The 17,183-nt window shown below is 41.1% G+C and overlaps 1 long non-coding RNA gene across 1 annotated transcript in view; it reads left to right on the top strand.

Moving 5' to 3' along the window:
- Positions 1-2,749: 2,749 nt before the first annotated feature.
- The window catches only part of LOC148323328 (uncharacterized), a 104,070-nt gene continuing 89,636 nt past the window's right edge, over positions 2,750-17,183 (top strand). Inside the window, exon 1 of the long non-coding RNA XR_015846505.1 lies at positions 2,750-3,163. This is a non-coding gene — a long non-coding RNA (uncharacterized LOC148323328). The remainder of the gene's footprint in view (positions 3,164-17,183) is intronic.

Here is a 17,183-nt window from a genome sequence, read left to right as displayed (position 1 = left end):
ATTATCTGTACCGCTTCTCCTCACTAGGGTCGCGGGGGGCGCTGGAGCCTATCCCAGATATCTTCGGGCGGTAGGCGGGGACACCCTGAACTGGTTGCCAGCCAATTGCAGGGCACACAGAGACGAACAACCATCCGTGCTCACACTCATACCTAAGGGCAAATTAGAGTGTTCAATCGACCTGCCATGCATGTTTTTTTTGGGAATGTTAGAGGAAACCGGAGTACCGGCAGGAAACACACGCAGGCATGGGAAGAACATGCAAACTCCACACAGGAAGGCCGGAGCCGGGATCGAACCCACGACAGGAGCTGTCTCTCACTGTGAGGCCATCGTGCTAAACAGTCGGGCCACCCTCAAACTTCATTGGAAATTGCTGTACTTTCATCTCTTATAACGTCCAAAAACGGTGATCAATTGGCACCCACCAACGTTCATGTGAACATCCCTATCTATGACCACTTCAAAATATCAAAAGGATTAACCTCTCCGTAGCTTATTTATATGAATGAGGAAATGTGGAAGTGAGCAGAGGTACATAGGGAGAGCTCACACTTGCTACTCCTTCTTTGCTGATCTCGGTGAGGACGCACCAGATACTGAAGTGGGCACCCGGCACCAAGTCGGCTGTAAGAAGCTAATTTTGATGCGCTAACTGTAATGTTTTGGGTGAGGGGTCGGAGGTGTAAACATCGATGCCTGTCCGTCTCCTCACACTTAAAAGATTAGCGTTGCTAAATGACCAGTCAGGATTTGTGCGGGACGTACACGCAAACCTGTTATATATGTGCCAATGATGAGGTCAGTGAAGTGTCCCTTTAATGACATTTTATGTGTTGACGCTTGCATGTCAATGAGTGATCGTATCGCCGCCGAAATGTACAATGGGTGCATGTCAGTCGAAGCGCGTTTTGTGTGTTTGCGGCTGGCCTATTCAAATCTGTTGTACTCCTTCCAAATGGTGACAAGCTTTGTTTATTAGAGGAGTTGGCGGATCCATTCCAGCCTCGTGGTATGAATAAACGCAGATGTCAACCTTTTCACAGTGACTCTCACCTTGTCCACTCGTTGGTAATGAAAACTCTTGTCTTTTGTTTCACATTGAATAACTCACCTCCCTGCCTCCCCGAGGAACAAAGGCCTTCACATTCACTTTCAACCTGTGAGGCAGATCAGGCTAGATAAAACCGGAGCATGCTTATGTCAGTACATTTTGCTTTGGAGCTCGGCTTGTTATTATTTTCTGGTTCCAGCGTCTACGTCACAGCAGGGAGGCAAACGAGGTAATATCGCTCGAAGTGTCAGTTTTGTTGTCTAAAACAGCCACCGATCACCACCATATTCCTCATTAAAAGCAGGCATTTTTCAAGTTGGGTCTTATTTCGGAATTTCTCCAAAGAGAATGCATAAAAAAAGAATGTAACTAATTTAAATTTCCTGACCAAAAAAAAAAATCTATAAACATGAGCTTGTTTGTAAAAAATGGGCCATCTTGGCTCGACCAATTATTTAATAGGCAAGTTGCATTCCCTGAATGTATTCAGGACCTAAGGTTTACAGATCAGAAGCAGATTTTTTTTTCAAGCTGCGCAAAACCAGATGTTTACCCTTTGCCAGTCTGCCCATATTGACAGAAACCGGTGTGCAATTGTGTGTGTAATTTAAGTTACGGGGTCAATAGAAGAACCTGCTCAGTGGGTAGAAGTGCATTTTCTAAAGTACTACTTTTAATTCCCGAATCTCCAAGTACTGACAACTATAAAAGCTCCCAATACCTTTAGGTGGAAGTAGACCTATGGGTTCACTCTACCAGTGCATCTTGACAAGTGGGCTCGTTCAAGTGTGTGCTGCTTGACAAACCTGTGAAGTGAGGAGGAAAAGTGGTGGATTAGTATCACCGTCCTGACCCGCATCAGACACACACACACACACACACACACACGCAGGATGGAGTGACAGCCTGCCCAACAATTCAACTTGGAAGCTTCCGCCATTGTGGCTTCTATAGAAAACGCATCAAGGTCTTCTTCTGGTGTGTTCCCGCTTTCTTTCTCTTTTGAATGCATGGAATCAATCAAACACACACACGCACACCCACACCCACACACACACACATTCTCTCTCATACGTACAGGAGACTCACTTCCTGCTATTCAGCGGCCAGCGATCATTTAGACTTGACGTGCATTGTGGAAAACTGAGCTCTTTTCTTCTCCTCTTTCTCCCCTCTGCCTTTCTCTCTTTCAACTGTCTGTCATTAATGTCCACAATCTAGCGGTGGCGGCGGAGGAGAAGAAAGCCGTGAGCGAGGGATGAATTGATGGGATGGGAGGATAAGCACTCAGTGTCCTTTTCTTTAAAGATTTGTTATTGTACAGTACTGTCTCCCAGTCATTTTTGGGGTGGCTCTTTCCGTCTGAAAGCTTGTCCACGTGCTCTTTTGTACGGCGAAGCAATAAGGCCCCATTGAATGCGGCTGAATGGACCTGCCATCCTTAGGGGCTGAGAGGCCTGAGGACTCCTATTCTTTAGCCCCCCCCAATCTAATTGGAGCTGAAATGAAATGGAGGTTTCTTATGAAAATAGGCTTTGTTTGGCCGTGAGGCTGGTAATTCATAAACAATAAGCAGGGCCCTATTGTGCGGATAATAATATATTCATGCTGCTGGAGATGGGGAGAAGGCGAAGGGAAGGCTGAGGATATATAAGGAGGCGAGGCAGCAGTGGCGGCGGCAGGGATGGAGAGCGGAAGGGATGACCGGACACCAAATGGGAGGAAATTGGTAATGGTGGGGTCGAGGCGGACAACTCATTAGAGGAAAAGTGGTGGGAAGGCAGGAGAGGTGATGAGGGATAAAAAGAGCAGGGCAAGGCGGAGAAAGCGTGCACACAACGAGTCAATCTGGAGTGAGCGGGTCAAGTGCAGTGGCCGACGGAGGAGGAGAGATGATACTTGGTTCTGTCCACTCGCTCGCTCACTGTTTGCTTGACTGTGTCCCGCTTCTGATTGGATTTCCTCTCCCTCAAACTCTGTGGGATTCTTACTAAGTCAGCGGCAGGTAACATCTAGGAATATTTTCCCCCTGTTTGAGCCACAGGAAACTCTTTGGGGAGCTCATCATTTAAACTTTTGACTCTTTAAAAGTAAAGGTCGAAACTCATGGTGAGTAATCTAGGGGGCAGGCGTGTATTCGGTGTGTGTGTGTGTGTGTGTGTGTTGTCAAGTTTGATTAGTAATATTGATGTCTCTCATAATTAGCATCCAAGTAAAACTTGTATGTTGTATTCATGTGAAACCATGCATGTCATCTAATAACATTTAAGCCTGCAGACGTTTTATTGTAATTCACACTAACCGCGTTTGTGTGAATATGTGAAACGTATTTTGTGTTTTGCTTACTTGTATTTAGAATTTTGTATGGAGTGTTTAAAATTTTAATTAGTTTTATTAACGTTTAAATTAATGAAGCCACAAATAATATTTTTCATTTCTCCGATGTTTTTTTTTTTTTTAAATGTTAGAGGCGATTGTGTAAACGTCCGGCAGGTGCAATGTTAGGTTTCCTCCTCTAGATGTCAGCATTTATCAATACATTTCCTTACCCTGGATTCGATTCACGCTCCTTTTCGTTCCCGTATAAATTCAACGTATATATGGATGTATACTATTATAGTTTTATCAGTAAAACAAATATAACTTTAGATAACACAACATTACAAAAACAAATAAACAAAAAAAAAAACGAAATCATGGCAGCCACATTGAGTTCAGCAAATACCGTTCGTCACATTTTTTAAAATCATAAAACTGATATTTAATGTTTCCTGACTTGGCTTCTGCAAAATGCCACACTCCAGTAAAAGCTGTGTGTGTGTGGGGGTGTGTGTGTGTGTGTGTGTGTGTGTGTGTGTGTGTTATCTGCACTATACTTATTCCTACCACGAGATGGCAATGACACATAATGGAACACTGCAGAGTGGTTTGGGAGTTCAGTGTGCGGGTTCGTGTGTGTGTGTTTAACCTACAGCCTCTCAGTGAAGCGTCAGTCTGATTGGCAGGCGAGTGACGTATGTACTCCCTCCTTCTACCGGGGTTTTTGTTTGTGTTTATTTGTGAGGCGCAAAGTGGCTGTTGGCGGTGCTGGTCACTACAAGTAGCTGGCACTGGTGTGCCCGCTAATCAGGCTGTGGGCAAACTTGGGTGGCGCCGCTCCGAATGGGTTTGCTAGTTGAAGATTATCCCGAAATTATCCATGAATTATCCCCTAGAATTACGCCATTCCAGTTAGGCCTTGTCCATCTGTGGGAGCAGGGCCTGTAGTGTTAGTGTGTGTGTGTGTGGGGGTGTGGGCGTGCGTGTGTGTGTGCGTGTTATGATTCTGGCAACATTGGTGCATTGGATGTAATGGAGCGTGTTAATCCACATCAAAAAGCTATTAGCATCTGATTTTATTCACAGGTTCTTGTAAAAACTGATTTTTTTTCATTTTCATATTTACATCATAGATATATGCTTACCCAACAGGCCTGACACCCACTCCCAGCAAATAATAATAATTAAAAAAAAATCAAACATCCTCTAGCTATTTCGCCATTATTTTCCTCCGAGATTTGTTTGAAAAGTGGCACACTTTTGGAGCAATTTTCAAGCGCGTCATTAAAGTGATTTCTCCCATGCTGTCAGCGTCTGGGCTGGAAATCGGGGCGACTGCTCGCCTGTTTGTGCACTGCCAAAGCTGCTTGAATAGCTGTGGTGAGCCTCTCCGCGATAAGTGTTCACTAAACAGGTCACAGGATTGTCCCCCCAGGCTCAATCGGAGCGATTTTCTCGACTGGGAACACAAATTATCCCCTATATTTATCACCGACCACCAGCATCTGAACTGAGTTGCCCAATTTTTGCACGCTAATGCACATGCACGTCAGTAACAATACGTAGCAGATCAAAAGCTGGAAAACATGTTTTGTTTGTTTTTAAATTACACACGCGTAATCAATTGTGTCTTGTTCTTTAATTTTGATGCATTTGAGCATTTTTCATTTTTTCCCCTCCCTGAAAAGATTGATCATTTGACAGCTTCATTAGAGTTGACCTGATTATTGCAACCTGAACTTTTATGGTACTGTACATACTGTACATGTGGTCCTGCGATTAGAACGGTACAGACATATGAGGTATCTAGTGTCCAAACGGCATGCAATGAACTAGCGTACATTGCACACAGCCGGAAAAATCTGTTGCTGCATGCTGAGGAATCACTTGATGCAAAGGTTATTTTTTTCATTTCTTTGTTTTTCTATTAAATTCCTTCAACTCTTGTATTTGTAAAGGCTTTTAAATGTTATACTGTGAATAATGTGAAGCACATTGAGTTACCTGCTAGACACAATGTGCTACATAAATAATGTTGCCTTGCCTTGCCTTACTGCTGTACTGTTTTTCATTTGATTATTTAATATTTAAAAGTGTCTATAATACACACATTTACTGTAACATGTAGTCAGGTAATACAGGAATACTCACAGGCATATATTTTTTTTATGCTCTGCGAACACAGACGACTGCGGCTTACTGAGAATCTGTGACCACGTCTGTAGGTGTGCACACCACAACAATGTCCATTTAATTGAAGCAGAAATGTAGCAACAATTTTTTAATTCTCTACATTCTAATTAATTGTCTCGGTCATGTATGTTCTTTTTAAAGCATGATATTTTAGGTGGCTATTTTTTGTGGATGCTGGAACGGATGAATATCATTTCCATTCATTTTAAAGCTGATCTGAGAAACGAGCATTCTCATAGAAAAAATTAAACTTCTATCTTAAGCTAAAGTTTCTAAAATTTGACAGAGGGGCCGGACCAGGATCGGATGGATTGAGTGTTTTGGTATTTTAAATTAAATTTTAAATGAAAGTGAACAAAAGCATTGTAACAATATATATGTCTTTGAAAAACCACAGTATTTAGAAAAGAAAACATTAACAAGGTTTATTCATTTCATTTTTTTCAAGTTCGGCGGGCCGGATTAAAACATTTAACGGGCCACATATGGCCCCCGGGCCGTAGTTTACCCACACCTGATCTAAAGGCATCACTGTACCACTTGTGTTCCATTTGTGAGGCGCCACCAAAAGCCGGCAAGAAGTTCTGACCCGTAAAGAAACCAAAGCGTTTGTATGGTGTCATAATAGTCAGCATAAAAAAAAATATATAATATAAACTATTTTTAGCAACAAATCTATCTTATGAATCCACTCTCAGGTGACGATCTCCATTGCCATATAATCATAGCAGAGTTGTCGCAGGTAGATGATGACAACTGATGACGATAATTATGCTGCGAGGCCTTCGTGGACAACGAGCGAGGTGAAGCAGACTGTCAAGGAAGAGCGAGAGTGCAAAGGTTAAGTGCTCATTTTGGGGGGCGCTGTACTTCCTGCAGGGCCTTGATCCCCGACCTGTAGTGCAGAGCAGGGAAGTGTAAATAAAAAGTGTGAGCAAGAGAAATGGGGGAGAAAAAGGCTGAAGCTGCATGTGAGGTTGCAAGGTGAGCGGCGTAAGGCCGGGAAAAAAAAGGACTTGGGGGAGGAGTATTTGCCTCTGGCTGATGGTGAACAATTGGACACACGAGGAGGTTCGCACACACACCCTTGAACCACAAACTAAAATGGACTTTCCCACACGCACACACACACACTTGCACACACTTAGCGCTACAGTCCCAGCAGGCTATGAACTTCAATGCAGCTGTTGCTATGGCGATACGCCGAGTTTCTGACCCCCCGACTCCATTTTTCCTGCCGTTTGGGCTATTGAAAGAGATGATTGACAAGTGTCCAAATGTCAGACGACCCAGACCGGCCACACAGATGGGGGCTGACGGATGATGGGGGGAGAGGCGAGAGGGGGGGGGGGTGTTGCGTTTCATGCTACTTTTCATTCACAGAGAAGCCACTGTTGGTGTGTGTGTGTGTGTTTTTAATCAAAACATTAGGTATGCCTGCGCAATTGAATGAGATCCCGTATGAGAAATGACTTTCCGGAGATAATAGGACTCTCTTTAGTGTGACACTGTCACAAGAGTAGATGTCGTTTTTATGGGAGTAAAACAGGGATAAAAAGCCTTTCACAAAATGTCCTATGGGAATACAAAGTAACCAATTCATTGATATTTCTTCCTCATTATATTTTCAATATTTCTATTATACATATTTTGATGGCAAAAATATTTTCCGCTCATTTTATTTCACGTGTATTACTCTTATTTTTGTTAGTTACTGAAGCATTTTTTTTTTTTTACTATTGTTTCGAATTTTTAACAACTAAATATGAAACAACATGTAAATAAATTGAATACTTAAAGGTGAAGTCAAGTCAAAATCTTTCTTGAACACATGTTCTATGTGCCGCCACTTGTCAGCTTAATATTACATTTGAAGAATATGAATTAAGTCAATCACAGTTGCTCTGGGCTCGGGTACCAATCACCAATCACGGCTCACCTCTTTTCTGGGTTTGGTCATGTGATGGGTGGATTTTGCAGCATAATTCATATTCCACAAATGCAATATTAATCAGATGACCCCGTTTAGACTACTTGGGCCGCGTAGAACATGTTATTGCAAAGAAAATTATCAATTTGACTTCCCCTTTAGTCATATTGCTGTCTTCGACTACTTGGTCATCAAGTAGTGTAGTAGAGCACTCAACCAATGAATTGACTTATCGTTTTTATACCCACCCATCGTAAAGAAAAGCGCTGCATCATATCATGCGAGGTGTTTTTAATATTAAGACTTGGTAAATACTAGTTAACAACAGGATTCTCATCCCTCCATCCATACGTTTTCTTTATACATTATCCTCATTGGGTACGTAGACAAATAATCATTCACTCGCTCATTCATAATCATTTCCGCACAACGAAACACATTGGTTAGTATGCACATCTCTACATGAAAATCAAATATTAGAAACAATTGTCGAGGATGCATCCCAGTTCGTTCCTCACAAACCCAAATGATAAACATATTGTTAATACCTCAAGCGCTTGTCTTGGATCTCATGAGATTGTGTCAGCCAATGTTGTGGCTGCTCGTTGTACACACGCACACACGCACACACACGCGCGCGCGCACACACGCTCGCACGCATGTATTCACAAAAGAAGCTTCCAAATGAAGGCCTTTTGTTTAGCAGACAGGGTCATATATATTTGCTGCGTGCTGATAACACATGCCGGCCAAATCTGTGCATACTTTTTAGTGCATTTAGCGCTTTTTCCATGCACGACTCCGTGTGAATGAATCCAATTATGACACACATTAAATACTGTATGAATGAATATTGTTAGAAGGCTTGTTTTTATGTAGTTTAAAAAAAAAAATCCTCACCTGGTCTTTGAATACTCGCTCTCGCTCTCGCTCTCTCTTTCTCACTGTCGCTCATCCCTGGCTGTGTCATTGTGTGCAAGCTTGAAGGGATCGTTTTTATCTTGATCACCCACAGCAACACATTAACCTCTCCTCTCTTATCTCTACACTGGTCATTAGTGGCAAAACCCTCAACGTCCTATTGACAAGGGCCACACAAACTCCTCTCTGTCAGTGTGTGTGTGGTGTGAGTTATCGTGGGTGACATGCGGTTTGAGATCTGCTGAGCTAGTGATCTAAGCCGATAACATTATTTGTGTGTGTGTGTGTGTACTGCAGTAATATTTCTCGTTGAATGTGACGTGCTTTTTATTTGGATTTTGAAGTGGCCACGATCCTTTTCATTCCACAGCCGTCTATAAAATTTATGTGTGTTTATTTATTTACTGCCAGATGATATCATTGATGCTACTAAAGGCAGAAATCGCTCAGAAGCATCCCTGAACTAATGCCCGGCTACTTCTGCCTGTTTTTGTGCGTGCATGTAGTGGGGGGGGGGGGGGGGGGGACTATTCAAAAGGCTCTGGCGACATTATTTGGCCTAAGTGTGTTGGGGGTGGGGGGGGGGGGGTGGAAGACTACCTGCCTGTGTGTGTTTTCAATGGGTGGTTAGTGTCATACTCCAGTGACATATTCAAACTAAATTTGATGAATTTACAGAACAGCGTTTAGTTGAAACTCGTCTTAATTTCTTTTCCCTATGGCTTTAGACTCAGCAAGTGACTCAACATTTTTTTTCGCGTTTCATGAGGTTTACATGTTTTATGTTTATTTATGGTATTAACGGTCATTGGTCTAGGGTCTGTTTTTTACTTCATGTACAGCACGTTGTATGCAGCTCTAGTTGTTTTTAAAGTGCTTTATCAATCGTTGAATTGAGAAAAAAAAACAATAAACATTGAAATAGCCTTATTTCGCCAATGCAACAAAATGGCATCAACTGTATATTTGTAGTTTTATACCCCGCAAAAAACCCTCAAGCATAATAATTTGATTGAAGACATTTGTCGAATTGATTGTTGATTAATGGTGTCTTAAAATAGTGGACTTCTTGCTACCAGAAGAGGTGCTATCGATTCCCACTCAATTTGTCATCTTAAGAAGTGCACTGCTTTCTTTAAATTATAAAATATTTTTTCAATTGCTGAAATTTTTTTTTCTGCAATTAACCCATCATTTTCTATAGCCCTTGACCTAATTTGGGCTGCGGATGTCGTGTAGCCAAACTCTGCGGACTATTGCTTGGTCGTGAGCCAATCACTGGGCACAGATAGATAAACAACCTTTGACACTCATGTTAACACCCATGGACAATTTAGAGGCCGAAATGAACCGAACGTGCATGTTTTTGGGGAGCGCAGGGCTGAGTTTATAGCTCAGGATAATTTTTTGTTGTCGTTTTTGTTGACAGTGTTTTGGGGCTTTTGTGGTTCAAGGGGTACTTCCTGAAACATGCCACTAGAGTGGAGACAGTTTACAAAAGAACAGAAGCTGTTGCTTTGCGACTTGTTCAAAAAAAGCGACTCGTATTCCCAATGACAAAGAGAAGACATGAGACCAAATTATTTTAACGAGTTTTCCGAATGAGAAGAAAGGTTAGAAAACGGTGATTTATCACGACGTCGGAAACTTTCAACCCAAGACGCGTGGTTCAAATCTGTAAATATTTTGCCGCAATTTTTTGGGTTGTTTTGTTCACCCTCAATTTTGCGTTTGCAATTTAATATAAGATATATTTTTTTAACGTCTTCTTCTCATCTTTTTGAGAAAAATAAATCAATCTGTGCGGCAATAAACAATTTAGTTCCTAATACATAAATGTTTTAGTCTTATAGGTTACAGTCACCAAAATAAAGGCAATTGAGCCATGAATTAATATGAAAGGCAGTTTATCGAGCACATAGGTGTCAAACTCTGGCTTGCGGGCCAAATTTGGCCCATAAGCCTTACCAAATGACTACTATACCATTTTACATTCTATATAATAGTAACATTCAAAATGATAATAGTAATTTAAAAAACAAAACATAGTATTGCATTAATAAAACCACTTATAATAAAATTGTAATAAAAAAAAAAAATCAACATTTATATTGATTTTTTTTTTTAATTAAATGCTGGCCCGTTGTTTAAGTTTTACTTTTCGACCCTCTGCATTTGAGTTTGACACCCCTGATCTAGTAAGTCGGTTAGAGTTGTTAACTTACTCAACACTCTGACTTGTCACTACGACAAATTCACAAAATTGTGTAAAGTCTTATTGCAACAATATTGCAAACAACACTGAGGCTTTTGGCGCAAAATAAATCCATCCATTATCCGATCCACTTATCCTCACAAGGGTTGTGGGCACGCTGGAGCTTATCCTAGCCGCCAATAGATGCATAGATAGACACTTTACACTATTGTGCCGGTCCGTCCTGCATCCGCGACCTGGGCACCCTTCCGTCCTTACACTTTCATTCTTATTCATAAAAATGATCGCCCTCCATCGACGAGCGTCTTCTTCCTTTTAAGGTGCTTCCGTTGTTGCATTTAAGCCCCCGCCCCAAAAAACAAACAATAAACACAAGGGTAACGGCAGAGGTTTCATAATTCATAAACATTACTTAAAACCCACTGGCTGACTAATTTCCGATTCACATCCATCTATTGTAATTTTTGGATGACAAAACACCTGATTAAAAGCCTCTGATTTGTACTTACCTTAACCCCTTCGGACAAATAGCCGCGGGTCTTATCACTCGTATTATCTAGATTGTGTCTCCCTTCAAGTAGTGAGAGACAGTTGCACCTTTATTATGGGAAACTGCAGAACAAGCTTTCCCTTACTTAGATTATTTCAATGATGAGGTGTATGGAAGTCATTCGTCAACATGTCATTCATGATCACGTCACATCAAAACTAAAATTATTACACAACAGCAAACTGAATAGCCTACTTGCAAATAATGAAACAATTATGTAAAGATTGAATAAATAGAATTAGCACCAAAAAATCCATGTTAAATGCTATTTACACTCCTTAGTGCTGCAAAGCATGATGGGAGCGCATCAAATCTTCCTTTGAGAGTGAGAGTCAGTAGTACATGATAAGATTTCATTAGCTCCTCGTGCAAATGTTGAAATTCTATTCACGCGGCACTTAAGGGAAGTATGAAAACCCACATCCTGCCTTGCTTAGTCCGTCTTTTTTTAAAAACCTCTCCTATATGTCAACGAAATTCCCTTGTATGTGTATGTATATATGTAAATATAGAATAAACAAAAATTGTCATTTGAATATGGCATGCCACCATTGCAATGCCGATTAGAATTGTATGAATTGTTCAGCCCTAGTTACCTCGTTCATCAGTTACATTCGTTCGTCAAAATGTGAACACCTTGTGGTATGATGTGATGCAGCCAAATGTGCCATAACGGACTGCATTACAACCAGCGGAGGCACCCGCTGCTAGTCCTCTCCTAACAGGACGCATATGCAATACCCGCTCTGGGAAGTTGAGCTCGATCTCGGTCCACGCTGTGGTTTTCACACATTGGCGAGTTTCCCTCTGAAGTGTGGCCGAGTGTTGGTGCTAGTGACACTTTAGTAAGGTTAAAAGAATAATTGCGGCTCTATTTACCCCCAAACAGCCTCTCCTCATGCACGTAATTATCGTCCACGTGCACACATGCAACATGCAGCAAAATGATTGAGGCACAGCTCCTCAAATGAAAGCGCCGAGAGCGAGAGACTAATATTTAGGTAGTAACAGTCATGTGTTTGAGTGAACCGTCCTCTTGTGCCGCTCTTCAACGCAAAGCACTGTCAACCAGCGCCACTCACCCTGAGAGCGCCACGGCCTGCAATGACCTACCCATTGTGGTACACTGTGGACGCGTGGGGGTGTGTGTGTGTGTGTGTGTGTGTGTGTGTGTGTGTGTGTCAAAGTGAACCGTATACAGTATTGGGTGCAGTTGATTTGGCAAAACTATGATGACCATACAGAATTCTCAGCCTCTTTCCAAACATAGTAACAGGTGCTTTTGGCTTCGTATGCAAATATTTAGCGTAGATCTCCGTTTTTCTTCAGCAGGAATAACAAGAAGCCTCTTTTAAACGGAATTGGAACGTAATGCAGATTCATGTCACAGTGTCATGCCGTTTAGTATTTTACTGAGTCAAAGTGACTGCTGTGATGACTTAAGAATGGTTGAATTTTGTGATTGTCATGCATTTTATAATTTGTCATATTTAATTATTATCCCATTACATGTTTTATGTATGTTTTTAATGAATTTTAATAGCTTTTCTATAATTTTATAGTGTAATATTACTGTGTCTACAAATTATTTTTAATTGTTTTGTTGTTTTTGGGAGAGATAATTTGTCGAATTATATTGCACAAATTGAAGGTGTGATAAGTTACATGGAAATAATATTTCAACAAAAATCAGATGCAAAGTGATGTGAAATCCCCACTCAGCTTAAATTTGATCAACATAGTTAATATATTTTGTTATGCACCTTTCATGTCAAAATATACCCCAAAAAGTTGTAAAGATATACAAATCAGCTTGTCAAAACGGGCCGAAATCACGACATCATTTTACCATAATTCCACAAATACTCGTAAGCTTCACAAAAAAAAGTATTTTTTTTCCAAATCCATCCAATGCGGTTGAGGTCAAAGGCTCCAGCCTGACGAGCTGTGGTTCTGTAATACCTATGTTCAGACATTGGTGGCGCTGCTGCTGCATTATGACGAGTGGCCTCTAATATACTGGAGCATTACATTAGGAGACATTATCTAAATACTCAACAAACTTAAATTGAATTTAGGCCTCTTCTCCGTGTACTCCCCCTTCATTGGACCCCCCCTACTCCCCCTCCCCCCCATGGAGGATCGCATTCTCTCCTTATTGCTTATGCGGATCCTGCACTCTTTAAATCCAATCGGTCTCAATTTGACCTTTTTTTTTTTCCTACTATCTGATCCAGGCTCCAGAGCCGAACAGATGTACAGTACGTGCGTGTTTGACACACACGTGACCCCACCCCCCTGCCACAGTCGGGGTAACAGCATCTCCCCATTTGCCGCAGAATAGTCCAATTGGTGTGGAGCAACGGAGCAGGAACTGGCGTGAATGTGTCATTGATTAGCAGCGTTTTGACTAATCACCACATCTCATAAACTAGGGGCCGCCGATGTCAGCTGGAGCCCAAAAATTGAAGCGTGCATTCAAGCCCCCACCTCTCCAATTCCTTCAAGCCAAGCCCCCCCTTTCCTCGCCCCAATCTACCACGCTTCTCTCTTCTCCTTGCTTCCTTCCTTCCTCCTTTTTTCCTTCCTCTCGTCTACTCTCTTGTTTTCTTTTTCTTCCAAACTATAGATGTTTGGTGGCCCCAAACCCACCCCCCGCCAATACATCTAGATCCAAAACTTGGATTTGTTTGGATTCTTTTCTTTTAATTTTTCTTTTTACTATATGCTTAACTATGTTGCTGTTAAAAAAGGAAGGAAAAAGTTGATGCTGTAGTGTATATGTGATTGCTTGATGGTCAAGTTGTTTTTATGTTCTAACAAAAACGGGGCATTTTTTTTTTTTCCTGACTGGATAACAGCCCAAAGATGAGTAATAAATATAATAAAATGATCAAGATTCTGAGAGCGTTTTGAGGTCTCAATGTGAATTGAATAGCCTCCAATAGCCGTTCAATGATTTTATTTCTTAAAAATTCATGCAAAAATGTTTATTATTTTTTTATAGAATATTTTGAATGTTTATATTCTTTAGCATCACAAAAAAAATACTAATTGTATTAAATTACTTCATACGTTTTGGTTCTGCCATTCTTAATCAATCTACTTGTTTGGGTTTTATCTCGCCTACTACCGTATTTTTTCATAATAGTGTGATAGTATATTTAAATCATTCCACCTACTCACATGTTCACCTTGTTGGCTATGAAACAAATAGGAAGATGCGTCTTTTTTTTTTTTCTCTCTGCTTCTAATTCATCTCACCTCTCCGCTTTTAAATAAGAGGAAATTAAATTAGCGCTTTTGGAGACCCGCGTGTTGTGTAATGGGTATTAGTTATCATATTAATTAGCATCTGTTTGACACCGTGTGTGGCGGCCAGCTGGGAGCATGATGGAGGACATGCGGCGCGCACGTTAAGCGTGTGTGCGTGTTTGAGGCCGGGCGACTGAGACTGGCAGCGTTTGATTTGTTGTGTTGCTAATGTGACACTGATTATACAGGTCATGGTGAAAGGGAAGTTGTGAGACGCTTGCACTTTTGCTGTGAGAGCAAATGCATATGCGATCAAAGTATATGTTGATTATATATGCATACATAACAGTGCCATACATACGTCTTTAGGTGAAAAAAAATGGCTAAATTGGTCTTTAATTGTTGCCTGAGAGGGCTGCGGTAGAAATAAAAAAGAAAAAGAAAAGAAGTTCTCACATTTAGGTGCTCTCACATTTAGCTTAATGATGTTTGCAGGAAAAATGTGTATTTTTAAAAAGCGGTCTAAATGGTTTGCGTAAGAAAATTTGAACTGAAAAAGGTGACATCTGGGTGATGTTGTGGAAAACCGCACATATTTTGGTCAGAAAAACTTCCAAAGATTTGTTTCTTGACAATCTTGCTTTAACAGGTTGTAAGGAGAAGCGATGCTTGTGCCAAAACACGTCTTGTGCTCTGGCAACAAGGACTGTGGACCGTGCTAGAATAGTAGCGCTGTCAAGCGATTAGATATTTTAGTTAATTAATCGCAAACAAAGCCGTAATTAATTGTGATTCATCACATTTTTTCAACTACTTTTTATTAAGCTTCTAACATGTATTTACTTGACTGGTACCTTATAATTAATGTAAAACCACCAAATATTAAGTGTATTTTATAAGTGCTTTCTTTGATCCTTGAATACCACATTCCCACTGTGGGCTTTGGTAGAATTTGAATCCCAAAAAATAAATGAAGTAGGAGTTTTGCAGACATTCACCTTTTTAGCTAAAAACAAAATTGCTTTCTGCTGTAGAGTTTGAAAATGAAAAAAAAAGCGTAAATCTGTGCAACGTTTGTATGGAACATCACAGTTTGGTTTAAAAAAAAAAAAATACTGCCTAAACTGGCTGCTGCAGAAATGGAAAACTAAAAAGTTGTGAGCTAGGTGTTTTATGAAATAAATAAGTAAAATTCAAGTAAATTTAATTCATTTTAAACGGGCTTGTTGTAGGAATGAAAAATGAGAGCTGTAGCGCTGATGCAAAACCACACCTCTTTCAGCAGTGGAACATAATAAAACATGAGCTTGTCGAATCTCGTTGCCATGGAGATAAGAGGTTAGTGATTTTGACCTATGCTATCATGCTAGCTTTGCTCCCACAGCTGTAATTTCAAATGAGTGAGCGAGAGAGGGGGGGAAAAAAGTGTTTCTCAGTGAATTGATTTGTCCCTATGTTTATGAGTAGATAAGTGCACTGATGCTGAAATGGAGGGTTGTTTTCATGCGGTGACTCTTTTGTGTGTATTGTGTTTATCTAGGCCAATGTTGATGTCGGCGGTACTGTAGCTCTTTTTCTCCCAGCGGGGGTCCCTCTTTTTTGCGCTCCCGTCCATGTGCGTCTGCAATTTGGACGTGTGCGCCCCTCAACCTCCGCCGCAGGTAAATGCGAATGCATGGGAGACATGTGGGAGACGCGTGATCATGCGGCTAGCTGGCAGTGGCATAAGCGCTCGTCCAAAAACAAACAAAAACATACGTACAAGTGGTAAATTTACCACAGTTACATCAACATGAGGCCTACATCGCAAAGTTAGCACAATTCTGATTGCTCATTAAGGATTTTGCGCTTGAGTGGTTATATCATGGTTTCATTTTACGTGTGGCTTGATTGGTAGTAATGAATTAGTTTAGCTTGGAAAACCCCAAGCATAAGAGCCAAAAATGACACCTCCATATTGAGATAGTTCACTTTAATGGCAACATTTTCAACACAAGAATAGATCCATGATGGGTCCAACGAGACGCTGGACAATTGATCCACATTGGACAACAAGAAGGACACAATGAAAAACAATGCAATAATGCGCAGCAAAAATTTGCAAGGGATCAAGCAGAAAAAGCTAATTTGGTGCACACGGGCATTTTATGCCACACTTTTTACAGAAAGTGTCCTTACACAAGTTTTGTCAAGCCCTCATGTGCACAACTGCACAAGAACAGGCAGGCACTGGTGTGCGCGCAGTGAATATTTCCAAAAAAAGGAGTGATTTACATTTGGAGAGGAGACATTAAAAACCAATGACATACCGAGTATTCTCAAAGCCCACAACGTGGGAGATGATCTTAACTGCCCGAGGGAGTATCTGCTTTCTCTCAATACTTTGCGTTTCTTGGTGGGTGCAGGCGACCGCGGTGTGGGCATTATGTCCATAATGCAAGCAGAGTCCGCACTTGTTAATTAAACCGCTGAGACACCGGACTAGAGCAGCACTCTGAACTTCATCCGGTTCAGAATCAAACGATTCTTGATAGATGGGTGACACTAAATTGTGAAGCAACTAAAGTGGGTGGAGACGGCATCATTTTGAGGCTTCATCATGAAAAAATTTTATTGCTGCACGCCGCTTTAATCGGAATTAGAACATTTGCAATACAACGCAGACTCGTGGAAATTAGATGAAATGAAATTCAGGTCGGTACCTCTGCATGTCCCAGACATTGAGAGTGGATGTTTTTAGCTACCA

The sequence above is a fragment of the Idiotropiscis lumnitzeri genome, chromosome 14, assembly GCF_059441095.1.
Source record: "Idiotropiscis lumnitzeri isolate Australia: NSW breed Sydney's pygmy pipehorse chromosome 14, RoL_Ilum_1.0, whole genome shotgun sequence".
Classification (NCBI taxonomy): domain Eukaryota; kingdom Metazoa; phylum Chordata; class Actinopteri; order Syngnathiformes; family Syngnathidae; genus Idiotropiscis; species Idiotropiscis lumnitzeri.
Note: the sequence above shows the minus strand (reverse complement) of the source record. Positions and strands in the feature narration are given on the sequence as shown.